This window comes from Ostrinia nubilalis, chromosome 18 (assembly GCF_963855985.1).
Source record: "Ostrinia nubilalis chromosome 18, ilOstNubi1.1, whole genome shotgun sequence".
Classification (NCBI taxonomy): domain Eukaryota; kingdom Metazoa; phylum Arthropoda; class Insecta; order Lepidoptera; family Crambidae; genus Ostrinia; species Ostrinia nubilalis.
This window is the reverse complement of record NC_087105.1, coordinates 12,381,417-12,394,359: the sequence shown is the minus strand read 5'-3', so window position 1 is coordinate 12,394,359 and position 12,943 is coordinate 12,381,417. Positions and strand designations below refer to the sequence as shown.

General features: G+C 35.5%; 1 long non-coding RNA gene across 1 annotated transcript; it reads left to right on the top strand.

Moving 5' to 3' along the window:
* Nucleotides 1–2,075: 2,075 nt before the first annotated feature.
* Nucleotides 2,076–3,898, top strand: LOC135080735 (uncharacterized). The gene is made up of 2 exons (XR_010259065.1): nt 2,076–2,950; nt 3,539–3,898. It is a non-coding gene; the product is annotated as an uncharacterized LOC135080735 (long non-coding RNA).
* The last annotated feature ends 9,045 nt before the right edge of the window (nt 3,899–12,943 follow it).

The window sequence follows — 12,943 nt, the reverse complement described above, 5'->3', positions numbered from 1 at the left end:
CACGGATCTGCATGAGAAACCTGCATTCCTATCATGAGATTTGGACTTTGGGTCCTGCAGACCCACCCATTTGATACTGTTGGAAACAATGGTAGAGTTTTGAAATGTAAATCAATCTACTGTAACGGTTAGCGTTACCGCTGACCTTTATCTTAGAACTAAATTCTAATTTAATTACTATTATCTACCTAAATAAATATACTTAAATAATAAAATATCTAAATCTACGTAAACTACCTAACTAAATAACTTAATTAAATAATTCATATTGTTCTACACTAATAAAATAAATAAAATAATAAATCTAAAAGCAAACCCGCGCGAAACAAGTTGTTCAATATTTCTTTTGTTCTCTGTCGAGCGGGCGGACTGTTTTTTATGCATGCGCAAGCGACGCGCCTACGGCCGCGATGCTCCCGCCGCGTCTCCTAGTCCGAGCCAGAGCGTTATTGAGCACGGACGTATCGCTGTCCGTCACCGCCGGACCCGCGATGTACGTAACTTTATAAAACTCCAAAATGTAATCGCGTATTCGTGAACCCCGCTACCGGGTGAGTGTTGCAAAAGTATTTTTAATGTCTAGATTTTATACTTGTGCTAAATGTAAGTACCTAGCCGCCATTTTGTTCTTGAAATGTGCAATCCATGTGCTCAGTGTATCTGGACGATGTCATTTCGTAATTTTAACTGTTGCTACAATTGTTACTCGTAATATTTTACATCTTATTACATAATAAAATATTAAATGAATCGATTTTACGAAATGACATCGACACGTCATGACCTTTGTATGACCTTGTTCGTACTGTAACGACACTCATTCCAAATTCTATTTAATTTGCTAAATTGAACTATTCTGATTTAATTCTACTGTTCTAATTATTCTAAATTATTGCCTACCTATATTGTTCTATAAATTAATTGCCTACATAGATGATATGCTAAATTATTTTCTACCTACATAATTTAATATTCTGCCTACTTCACTTCACCTTTCACTACTGTAATTCTGTTTGACTGCCACATCATTACATCACCATTTATTACCAAAATCATTCCATCTGCTTCGCTAGTATTTTGATGTCGCAGTCAAACGGACAAAAGCTAGCAACTGCTTTAGTGTCCGCTTTGATTCGCAGGGTTCACGTTCACCTACATCTTCTACGCCTACCTACTACACCATGCATGGTCACCACTGCCGATCCTACCACCTGGCTCTTCAACCCGGCAGAGCTGCCTGCCGTGTCGGACGGCCCGTGCGCACACTCTAAGTGGCCCTACACCACAGTGCGTACGGCCCTAGCCGTCTGGCGCGTCGACGACTCTGCGGGCCTACCAACTCGAAGAACAGTGGTTTGAATATACTACCACCGGTGACGAATCTCGTGCGATACGATAGTTTGCTCGTAACCCACACCCTTAAGGTCTCTTTCTCTTAAATTGAAATAAAAGACTTGTTAACTTAAATCTATCTTTTATTTATCTAACTTAACTCTAAATTCTAATTATGTCACTGCTTCTAAAGCACTAACCGTGACATTGGCGCCCATACCGGTCTATTCTATCGCACTTGAGACGTTACCAGTGAGTTTTACTTGTAATAAATGGTTATTCTTGGTGTTGGCATTCAAATAACTTAGTTATAAGATTGTAACTAATATTGTAATCTTTGTGTGGTAGTACTAAACTTGTAATTTTTGTGGAGAATAGCTACACTATTCTACCTACTATAATTTTGTTGAACATAAAATGTATCTACCTACATTTTATAATATTAACTAAATTCTACCTGCCTTTGGTAATATTATTTAATTTTTAATCACTACCTACCATACATAGATTTTGTTAAAACTAAATTGTAATGCTTACTGTCTTATTGTGTAAATTGCAACACACACCCGCGTGCCTACCTAGTATTTTTTTATATTACGTACTCGGTAATTCTAACTAAAATATAAATTTAAGTTGTAACTTAAAACGTTACTTCTAATTAAACTATTAAATTAAATAATAAATTGTAAATAATACTAAAAATAAACAATTTATTATACCTACTAGTATCTTACCTACTGATATCTCTTAAACCTATCTTTGGAAATCTAACTTAATTATAAAGTCTAAAACTATTTTTAACTGTCTTGTCTGACGCACCATCTAAAATGGATTGCAAGGTACACTCTACTAAGTACCTCTTTGCATTGCTTAGGACTTAAGATAGGAAGTTGTTGGGTGCAGCAGTTGCTAAACAACTGCGCATACTTGTAATTAGCTGTAGTCTACCCTACAGATAATATTCCGACCTCTTCATTAAATAATGGTTATCTTATGACTTTCTCTAAATCTTAACTTAATAAATCTTGTGAGTATTATGAGATCTACTAAAAATCATATACTCTGTACGTCAGGTTGCAAGTAAACAGACCTAAAATGTTTATTTTGTTAGTCAGACTCAAGATTAGCTAGTACAGTTAAGATAGCGGATTTTCCTTAGGTAAAATCCTACCGTAAAAAGGGGGATATGTAACGGTTAGCGTTACCGCTGACCTTTATCTTAGAACTAAATTCTAATTTAATTACTATTATCTACCTAAATAAATATACTTAAATAATAAAATATCTAAATCTACGTAAACTACCTAACTAAATAACTTAATTAAATAATTCATATTGTTCTACACTAATAAAATAAATAAAATAATAAATCTAAAAGCAAACCCGCGCGAAACAAGTTGTTCAATATTTCTTTTGTTCTCTGTCGAGCGGGCGGACTGTTTTTTATGCATGCGCAAGCGACGCGCCTACGGCCGCGATGCTCCCGCCGCGTCTCCTAGTCCGAGCCAGAGCGTTATTGAGCACGGACGTATCGCTGTCCGTCACCGCCGGACCCGCGATGTACGTAACTTTATAAAACTCCAAAATGTAATCGCGTATTCGTGAACCCCGCTACCGGGTGAGTGTTGCAAAAGTATTTTTAATGTCTAGATTTTATACTTGTGCTAAATGTAAGTACCTAGCCGCCATTTTGTTCTTGAAATGTGCAATCCATGTGCTCAGTGTATCTGGACGATGTCATTTCGTAATTTTAACTGTTGCTACAATTGTTACTCGTAATATTTTACATCTTATTACATAATAAAATATTAAATGAATCGATTTTACGAAATGACATCGACACGTCATGACCTTTGTATGACCTTGTTCGTACTGTAACGACACTCATTCCAAATTCTATTTAATTTGCTAAATTGAACTATTCTGATTTAATTCTACTGTTCTAATTATTCTAAATTATTGCCTACCTATATTGTTCTATAAATTAATTGCCTACATAGATGATATGCTAAATTATTTTCTACCTACATAATTTAATATTCTGCCTACTTCACTTCACCTTTCACTACTGTAATTCTGTTTGACTGCCACATCATTACATCACCATTTATTACCAAAATCATTCCATCTGCTTCGCTAGTATTTTGATGTCGCAGTCAAACGGACAAAAGCTAGCAACTGCTTTAGTGTCCGCTTTGATTCGCAGGGTTCACGTTCACCTACATCTTCTACGCCTACCTACTACACCATGCATGGTCACCACTGCCGATCCTACCACCTGGCTCTTCAACCCGGCAGAGCTGCCTGCCGTGTCGGACGGCCCGTGCGCACACTCTAAGTGGCCCTACACCACAGTGCGTACGGCCCTAGCCGTCTGGCGCGTCGACGACTCTGCGGGCCTACCAACTCGAAGAACCAACCCACATCACCATCAATGCTAGCGAGGACAGTGGTTTGAATATACTACCACCGGTGACGAATCTCGTGCGATACGATAGTTTGCTCGTAACCCACACCCTTAAGGTCTCTTTCTCTTAAATTGAAATAAAAGACTTGTTAACCTAAATTATCTTTTATTTCTCTAAACTTCTAATCTAAATTTTATTATGTCACTGCTCCTAAAGCTCACTAACCGTGACACTACCTACGTTAGTCCCGAATCGTAGTTTAACTAATTTTTACTCGATTGTTATTTGTGAGTACCTATTACAATATCCGATAGTTTAGACGTCAGACGGACGATTCCACTGCACTTCCAGTAGTTTGATAATTTTAAAACAATCATTTATTTATTTTTCAACAAAATATATTTTTTTGCATAACAAGGTATTTGACCACAATCGCACCTAGTGTTAATTGAGATGCAGTCTAGGATGATACATATCTGCCCTGTAAGTGCTATTTGAGTCTCGCCTTGAAAAAAAAAGCCCGGATTAAAGTATAGAATACGACCATAGAATCCAAATAGCAAAAAAACTATTTACATAAACATAAAATATATGTATTTATCATTCAGTTTAATTCTTTTTAGCTTTGATGAAAACTTTCCTTGTTGATAAAATAAGTTACAGAAAATAAGTTATGCTTTTCCACTGTCGTAAATCTTATTATATTATGTATACGCGTCACAATATACCCACATAATGGAGGAAAATTCAATATTCAACCTCAACCAATCGTAATTCATTGGCCAATACAAATATCGGAGTGATATTGCGTACTTGCGGTAGCAGTACAGTCAAAATCGGTAAAATGGTTCGACTTTTGTTGTTTTTGTGAAGTGTATGTTATCAAGTGAGGGTTATAGTTTTTTTTTGTGCCCAACAGTTGGCATCACTGGCGAAGTGGCGAGTGACAGGGTCTTCAGGCACTCTGCCTATTGCCACTACCAACTACGCACAGCAGGACGTAGGCCGCTATCAACCGGGCAACATGGAAAGCATTGAAGGAGGCCTATGTTTAGCAGTGGACGTGGATGTCTGAGATGATGACGATTACATGTTACTAAGTAGCAATTGCTCAATAGTGGCATGTTCTCGTGCTAGTAATAATCATGTGTGATTGTAGGTACTTTTACTTTACAGAGATGCCATCCTAATGAGTGCAAAAGCGTTGGTCCTCTAGAAGTGGTTTCATTCAGTGCTCGCCAGTTGAAGCCACTATCTTAACCACTTAGCAAAAGACAGGGCCTTACTCTATAGTAGCGCAAATGTATTTATCCTCCTGCCTTCAGTGGTCACCAGTTCGCACCACCATCTTAGCCACTAGCAAGAGACAAGATCTTACTTTACAGTGGCGCCAACTGATGACAGCTAAAACGATAGTCCTATTCGTCCTACTAATATTATAAATGCGAAAGTTTGGATGTCTGGATATCTGGATGTCTGGATATTACTCAATACTCAATACTCAAATCTTTATTGCATTTCACAGTGTACATTAGGTCTTAAATATATAATTGGATCACCATGAACCCTGTCGGGCACAACAACAATGGAGAGGAGGAATTTAAAAAATAATTATTATTATTGTATTAAACTAGATTCTTAAATTTTATTAATTAGAATAAATTTTAAATTATTGTATCCAGTGTATTATTATATTATAAGTAATATAATATAATATAATATAATATAATATAATATAATATAATATAATATTTGTTACTCTTTCACGAAAAAACTACTGAACGAATTTTGATGAAACTTTACAGTTAAATTGTTTATAACCCAGAATAACATGCAGGCTATAATTTATGACGTTCTGTGACAAACTAAATTTCACGCGGGTGAAACCGCGGGCAAAAGCTAGTAGTCAATAAATATTTGTTACCGGCAGCGTAATGGGAAAAATATAATAAACATTATACTTTTTACAAATAAACTATTTAACAAATCCGAAAGCTGATATAAAAATGCACATAATAGCCCACTTAAGGATTTTCAACCATGTTTCAAGCTTTTTTGTATCAATTTTATATCTAAAACATACATTAGACATTCTCGAGACTGACTGTACGTACCTGATAGAGTAAGTTCAATATTATTTACCTCTGAAGTTTATTGCCTCAATATCTTGAAGATAAACTTAACTACAAACGCTGTTGAGCACAGCTACATCAACCTGTTTTTGTTAGAAAATCACCCTTATTACAAGCACATAAAATGCCACACAATCAGTGTTAAAATGTACCTTCATCTTTACCTACATTGTGTAAAATTTATTGTAAAAAGGTAGATATTACTTCACGTGTATAAATAAAGCATTATTCTTTACTAAACGTGCGAATTTTTGATTGAATAAAATGCGATAGGCGCTGAACGATTTATGTGACAGTTCATTGTTATGAGTGCCAATTAAAAAAATCCCATATTTCCAAATACGAATGAAAAGCTGTAGAAAAATATTTGCAAACCTCGGGGAAAATTCTCGGAAACCAGCATTATGGGAAACGAAACAATAGAATCATGGCCTCTAACACTTCATTTATCAATTATTTGATGTTTATTCGTTTTCAATGTTTCCGAGAAAAGCTCCAGCAAATTACCAACTGCAACCAATATTACTTCATTGGTATTGGAAAGGAAATGTTTTAAAATGAGAATAAGAATTTTAGTAAGCTTATTTTCCTAGGATTCGATTTCTAGGATGCCAAGGATGACAAGCCTGAAATGCTTTGTGTTTCTAATTAAGTACACTGTTTGTGTTGTGTTTTTAGTTTAGTTATTACGTTTCAAACTTGCATCAAACTGGTTCAAGCCATGCATATTGATACGATTAAATTATGCAAGTAATAAATCATTTAAGTATTGCTTCTTTTGTAAACTTGAAAATTATAGAACATTATGGGCTCCGTACGAAACCTTGTTAGGCATTTTAGCCCACACGATAGAACAAGATATTTTCAAACCTTCTCGAATTCATGGATATTTTTATAATAGGAAACAATTTTTCAAACGTTAGTAACAAACTATTTCTTTCTGTACAAACTGAAATCCACACGAGTGGGGTCGCGGATAAAAAAAACATCGACAAAGCTTAAACCAACATCACCTGCAGTCGTTGCGTCGACCTGAACAACGGGAATTTAGATTTTTTCTGTATCCATTCCAGCCGGGCTAGAATACGCGCTGTGATAAAAACTTGTCGATTATTTTAGAGTTTTAGACGACAATCATTATTCGATAAAAATCGATAAAATGCCTTGATAAAAGTTTACGCGCATCTTAGTTCTACAGGGCTTTTCAAGGCTATGTGTCGTGATGCTCTGGGGCAAAAAATGGCACGTTATCAAGGGCGTCACAGAAAATAAGTTTTGGAAGCCCTGATCTTAACTATTTTATAAGTATTTAATACTGTTGTTTTCTTCTTTGAACAAAGACATATCCTGAATTACCTACAGACATAAGGAGCAATCACAAAGTATGTTATTAACTAATCTAGTAATCACAAAATTATGATAAATCTAATAATATAAAAACTGTCTGGGTCGATTGAAGGGGCCTATGCAAAATGAAAAATAAACAGAATTATGTCCTCTAAATAGAATAAGGTTCCAAGATATTAATCAAAGTTTTTGTTTTTTACGAATTAAACAATACCAAAAAACAATTTTTAAAATAGTTAAAATCCAATAAATGCTTGTTCAAGTAGAAAAGGATGGCATAGAAAAAATTGTTAAATAATAAAATAACACATTCATAAACCACCCCATCCCAAACCACATTCGTATCAGACAGTTAACACCGATTTCATTGTGAGCTCTATGTATATTCCTGTACAATGGATCTTAAGGAAAAATGATATACAGATCCCTAATGTACACTTCGCTCGTAACAAAGTTATTTCGGCATCACAGACAAGCGTATTCATAACCAAATGAGGATCTTCACAATGGCCGGTACACGAGCGGCCATTGATCGAGTCTGGAATCGAATAGCTGTTTGCAAACTGACCCATGTACTGTGAGCGCCGAATAGGCAGCATTGATTGTTCGTCTTACTTTGGAAATGTAAACGCAGCCTGAAGACTGCTAAGAGAGAAATTTGAAACAAGTTTAGAGAGATTTACCTATCCTATCGAAATAATACTTTGCTACTGCGATATAGCAACTCAAGATAACGCCATCTAGTTTCCAAAAAGGAAAACTTGCAGTGTGTATATTTAACACAAAACGTTCATTAGGTAAACTGATAACTGCTGTAGAGCAGTGTCTTCCTTGTAAATTTTCAAATATTTAAAAGAATCTTCATTAAGTTAACAATACCCGTATAAAGATTTTGCGGTTGCTAAATAAAAATATTCTGACATTGAAAAGAAGCAACGCAGGTAAATTCTATTTATACGAGCATAAAGGATGATGATATTTCAGTGTCTAGCTCACAATGTAAAATTCACTTGAAAAGGTAAACTTAGCCCAATATAATTTTAGCTCAATTGAAAGGACGCACCCACCTAAACCGACTAGTTATTTTCGTAAATCTCGCAAAGTCCGATGTGTGTATTTGTTTTCACTTATCAATTTCAAACTAAAACAAAAGTCACCTTGCTCTTTTTGCAAGTCCCTAAACTGCGACACGGTCTGCCATTCTATAAGTTAGAAACTCACATCACTCATAAGAACCTAGAAAATTTGATACAACTTATAGAGTATGGTTTCGATACTCGTCCTTGTGAATAAACAAAGTGGAAAACTACAAGTACTATATCATCATCATCATCATCTCAGCCATAAGACGTCCACTGCTGAACATAGGCCTCCCCCAATGCTTTCCATGTTACCCGGTTGGTAGCGGTCTGCGTCCAGCGCTTTCCTGCTACCTTTATGATGTTGTCGGTCCACCTTGTGGGTGGACGTCCCACGCTGCGTTTTCCGGTACGCGGCCTCCACTCCAGAACCTTGCTGCCCCATTGGCCGCCAGTTCTGCGTACAATGTGCCCTGCCCATTGTCACTTCAAGTCATAGTCATTGTCATATATGTTTATTGCATCATGTTGGTACATTTGGATCTTAAATATTAATACAGAGTCCCGAAACATGGCCCTGTAAGGGCATTGCAACAACAACAACAAGTACTCTATGTAGTGTGTATATTGATAAGATATTGCAGGTTTGAATTAAACATAATGTCTAAAATAATACTCCGTTCTCAAAGGTATTAAATCAAAAAATGGCAGTCGCATTATGCGGTCTTCAGTTTACACACTAAACCCACACAAAGCCGCCGGATTGGCTTAGTAGTCGATTCGCACGAATGTGCGAAACGTCCCCTCTCAATAATATCCGCCGGATTTGGTGTGTAGAGTCATTTAGGTCTAACTTTAGCGTTGTGACCTTAGCGATATAAAAAGGTAATACTTGATAGGTGCTTTAACTAATTGCCTTGTTTACAAACAGTTTGGTCAAACACACTTTATTTAAATATTAATGGCGTAACCTTCATAATAGGTTCACCTTCAAGCCAACTGAAGGTGATTTTGAATGAGCCCATAAAAAGATATTGCAGATCGAAATTAACTTTGGTAGATATCATTTTATACGAACTTGGAAAGTGTATGAACTTGTACCAAAATTTATTGTACTCGTAGATTTAACTAGGAGTAAGATATTGATATTATAAATACTAGTTTTAGATTGCTTTTTAAAAAATAATAATACTTTTACATAGTAATAAGAGTTATTTTCAGTTATCAGTAGGTCCACTTAGTGAGGGGCTCGCCCACGCCACGTATTCCGGCCCGTGGTCGCCACTCGAGAACTTTTGTGCCCCAGCGGTCATCAGCTCTACGAGCCTAGAAGAGTCCTAACTCTTTTGTATTTATTCAAATACTATCTTTTTCCCGCGGCTTCACCCGCGTGAAATTTATTTTTTCACAGATTGTCATAAAGTATAGCCTATATTATGTTATTCTGGGTTATAAACAATAATGCTGTAAAGTTTCATTAAAATTGGTTCAGTAATTTTTGCGTGAAAGAGTAAAAAACATGTTGACATCCAGACATCCAGACATTCAGACATCCAGACATCAAGATATCCAGACATCCAGACATCCAGACATCCAGACATCCAGACATCCAGACATCCAGACACCCATACAAACTTTTGCATTTATAATATTAGTAAGATAGTAAGATTTAAATAAATGTTTAATAATAATTATTAATTTATCAATTTGGCTAGGCTATTTTAGTCCTGTTCTTCGCAAAAAAATCAAAATCGCCAACTGTTAAGCCAAATGGCAGTAAAAAAAATCCATTGATGAAATCATTTTATTCCCAAATTATTAAGTTCACCAAGCCAACCCCGTGGCCTTAGCCTTCATAATCCCAACAACAAACTCCTAAACCCGGCGGTAGTCTTAAAACTATCCCGTCTCAATTACATCGTACTGGACCAATCCGGTACAATGTCAACAAGTACGCCGTTATCCGAAGAAAACACAAACATTTCCTTTGCTAGTGATGGGGAGGAACGAAAATTGGGACGTCCCTTTTTACTTTGGTGAACTTAATGCCCGTTTTCACCATCATTTTAAGTGACCCCTATGAAAACAAATCTCTGTTATGTTTACCATAGGGGTCACTTAAAAATTAGGGATTGATTGTGAAAACGGGCATTAGTGTCCCAGCAGTTTTGCAAGCTGGTGCAATAAATTGTGGTTCCTAATTCTACTGGCAAAGAATTTAAATGCAATAAGCGTGAATATTTACACACGGACCTTTTTATTGATGTTCTATCTTGGGACCATAATTGAGTCTCTATTTAGTTTATTTATTCTATCTCCATTTTGTATATTCCAGCTTACAATTTAATAAAAGTCCTATTATATCCAAAAGTGTCTGGACAAACCTCAAGAGGATTTAAGACACTATTTAAATCAAAGATATAACGGCTAAGCGTCTTTCCGTTCTATACATGGCCAGAACGCACCCATAGGAAACTGCTCGTGTATATTTTGTAGTGCCCGTTTGTAAATCTGTGACTCCAAACTATACACGAATTTTGCGTACTGATCGTGTATAGTTTGGAAGAGCTTAGTAAAAAAAGTCATATCCAAACTATACTTGATTAGTTTCTACTACACCACTTACAATTGACTAGAGTGTGTTTAGTTGATATTGATTTAGTAAAATATGGAATTATATTTAAAATTACATTTATTCGATATTATTACATAAAATATTATTATTTTACTGAATCTATAATAAATCTAGATTTTTAACACTATTGTAAGTGGTTTTTGAAATTAAATTGATTAGGTAGATTTCAAATTAAATAACAATTATTAGTGTAATCATAAATTCATTTAAAATGAGAGAGAGAGTGAGAGAAGAAAGTTCAACGTGCATTATTAATACATTATGCGAGACTTTAAATGCTAGGTTTGTATTATCGGCCGTTTGGTGTAGTGGTTCGAAACGGACTACTATTCCGGAGGGAGCGGGTTCGATTCCCGCACAGTACAAACATTTGTGTGCATGAATATATTTGTAATAAAATAAATTATTGCTCTAAAGAGCACTGAAAGTCGTAGTTATCGTGGTTTTTTTAATCTAGGAATTTACACGATACAAGAAGAAAGATGGTGTATTTTTTTATTTAAAACTAGCTTTTGTCCGCGGCTTCACCCGCGTGAAATTTAGTTTGTCACAGATCGTCATAAATTATAGCCTATAAGTATGTTATTCTGGGTTATAAAAAAGTTTTATCAAAATCCGTTCAGTAGTTTTTGCGTGAAAGAGTAACAAACATGTTCACATCCATACAAACTTTCGCATTTATAATATTAGTAGGATAAACATTTGAACAAGACGTTCCATTTTGTCCCATCAAACGGTACCTAATTTCTAAGGCATAATCTGGGACGCTTTTCATCCGTCCCGCAAGTAGGTATTGGACAGTAGCAGCGTTACTTATTACAAGATAACTCTGAACAAACAAGTTGGACGAGTCGGGCAAGTTGTAAGCTGTTCCCATCGTTACGTATTGAGTCGAACTTGACGTGACACGTTCCGCGGTGGATAAGGTCAAGCTAGGTAGGTATACAGTTTTCAGTTCAACTTTTAAGAAAAGAAAACATAATATAGGGTGTTTGGCGGAAGGTTAGACAAACTTCGTGGGTGTATAGGTAAGGTTATTTTAAGAATACTAGTTCGCCCATTTGACCCTAAGTGAGCTACATTTTTTTTTATTGATATTTTTGTTTTTAGTTAATTTTTTCCGAAAGTTGACCTAATAACGGCTTAATTATTTTTTTCGTGTGATTTCAACCGATTTCTTATTTGATATTAATATCTAATATGTCTTTAGTCAAATAAAATAAATTTCAGATCCATATAATGATTGGAGAGCTAGTTATGAGCCGCCAAAGTTAAACAAAAGTACAAACCACGATAAAAAATTCAACTTAGAATTCGATTTAAAAAAAAATAATGGTGATAATGGATTGCCAATGATCCCTCAAACATCTCTAGCTTCTCTTCTTTCCAATGATATATCACATGTAGTAATTAGATATTGAAATTCGTCAAAAATTCAAAGTTTATGGAAGAAAATGGAATAACAATACAAAATATGCAAAAAACAAATAACAAGTACAATTTTATCCTGCAGATGCACTTATCTGTTATTCTGGCTGCTGTACCTACTTAGTCCTCCTTTTAAAAGTTTAACTCTATGAAATGTAAGATGCGTAAAACCTGCCACAGCATAGAACATGTTTCGCTAAAGTCCAAACAAGTTGTCACCCGTCACGCTGAATAACAGAAGGCGATATTACATGAGATGACACGGGAACTCCAAAGTTGGCGAAACGAGTAATTTTTGGAGTTATTTCCAAAGTTATTACACATCGTGGTAATGAGGAAAGTCGTTCTGTAACGAAACAATTTGCGGAGAGAAAATGTAATATGTTATTGCATGTTGAAATTAGTGAAGTCGTCAAGAAAATAATGTTTTCTGAAACTTGATGACCGTGCGAAAAGTTTTGACATCCAAAAATGTTCCTAATCTTAGGAAAAAATGCCTCAGAGTAACATCCATAACATGTCGTCGCTGCTTAAATGTTACTAAGAACTGAGGTAATTTTCCAGAAGTGAAAGATATTTTTA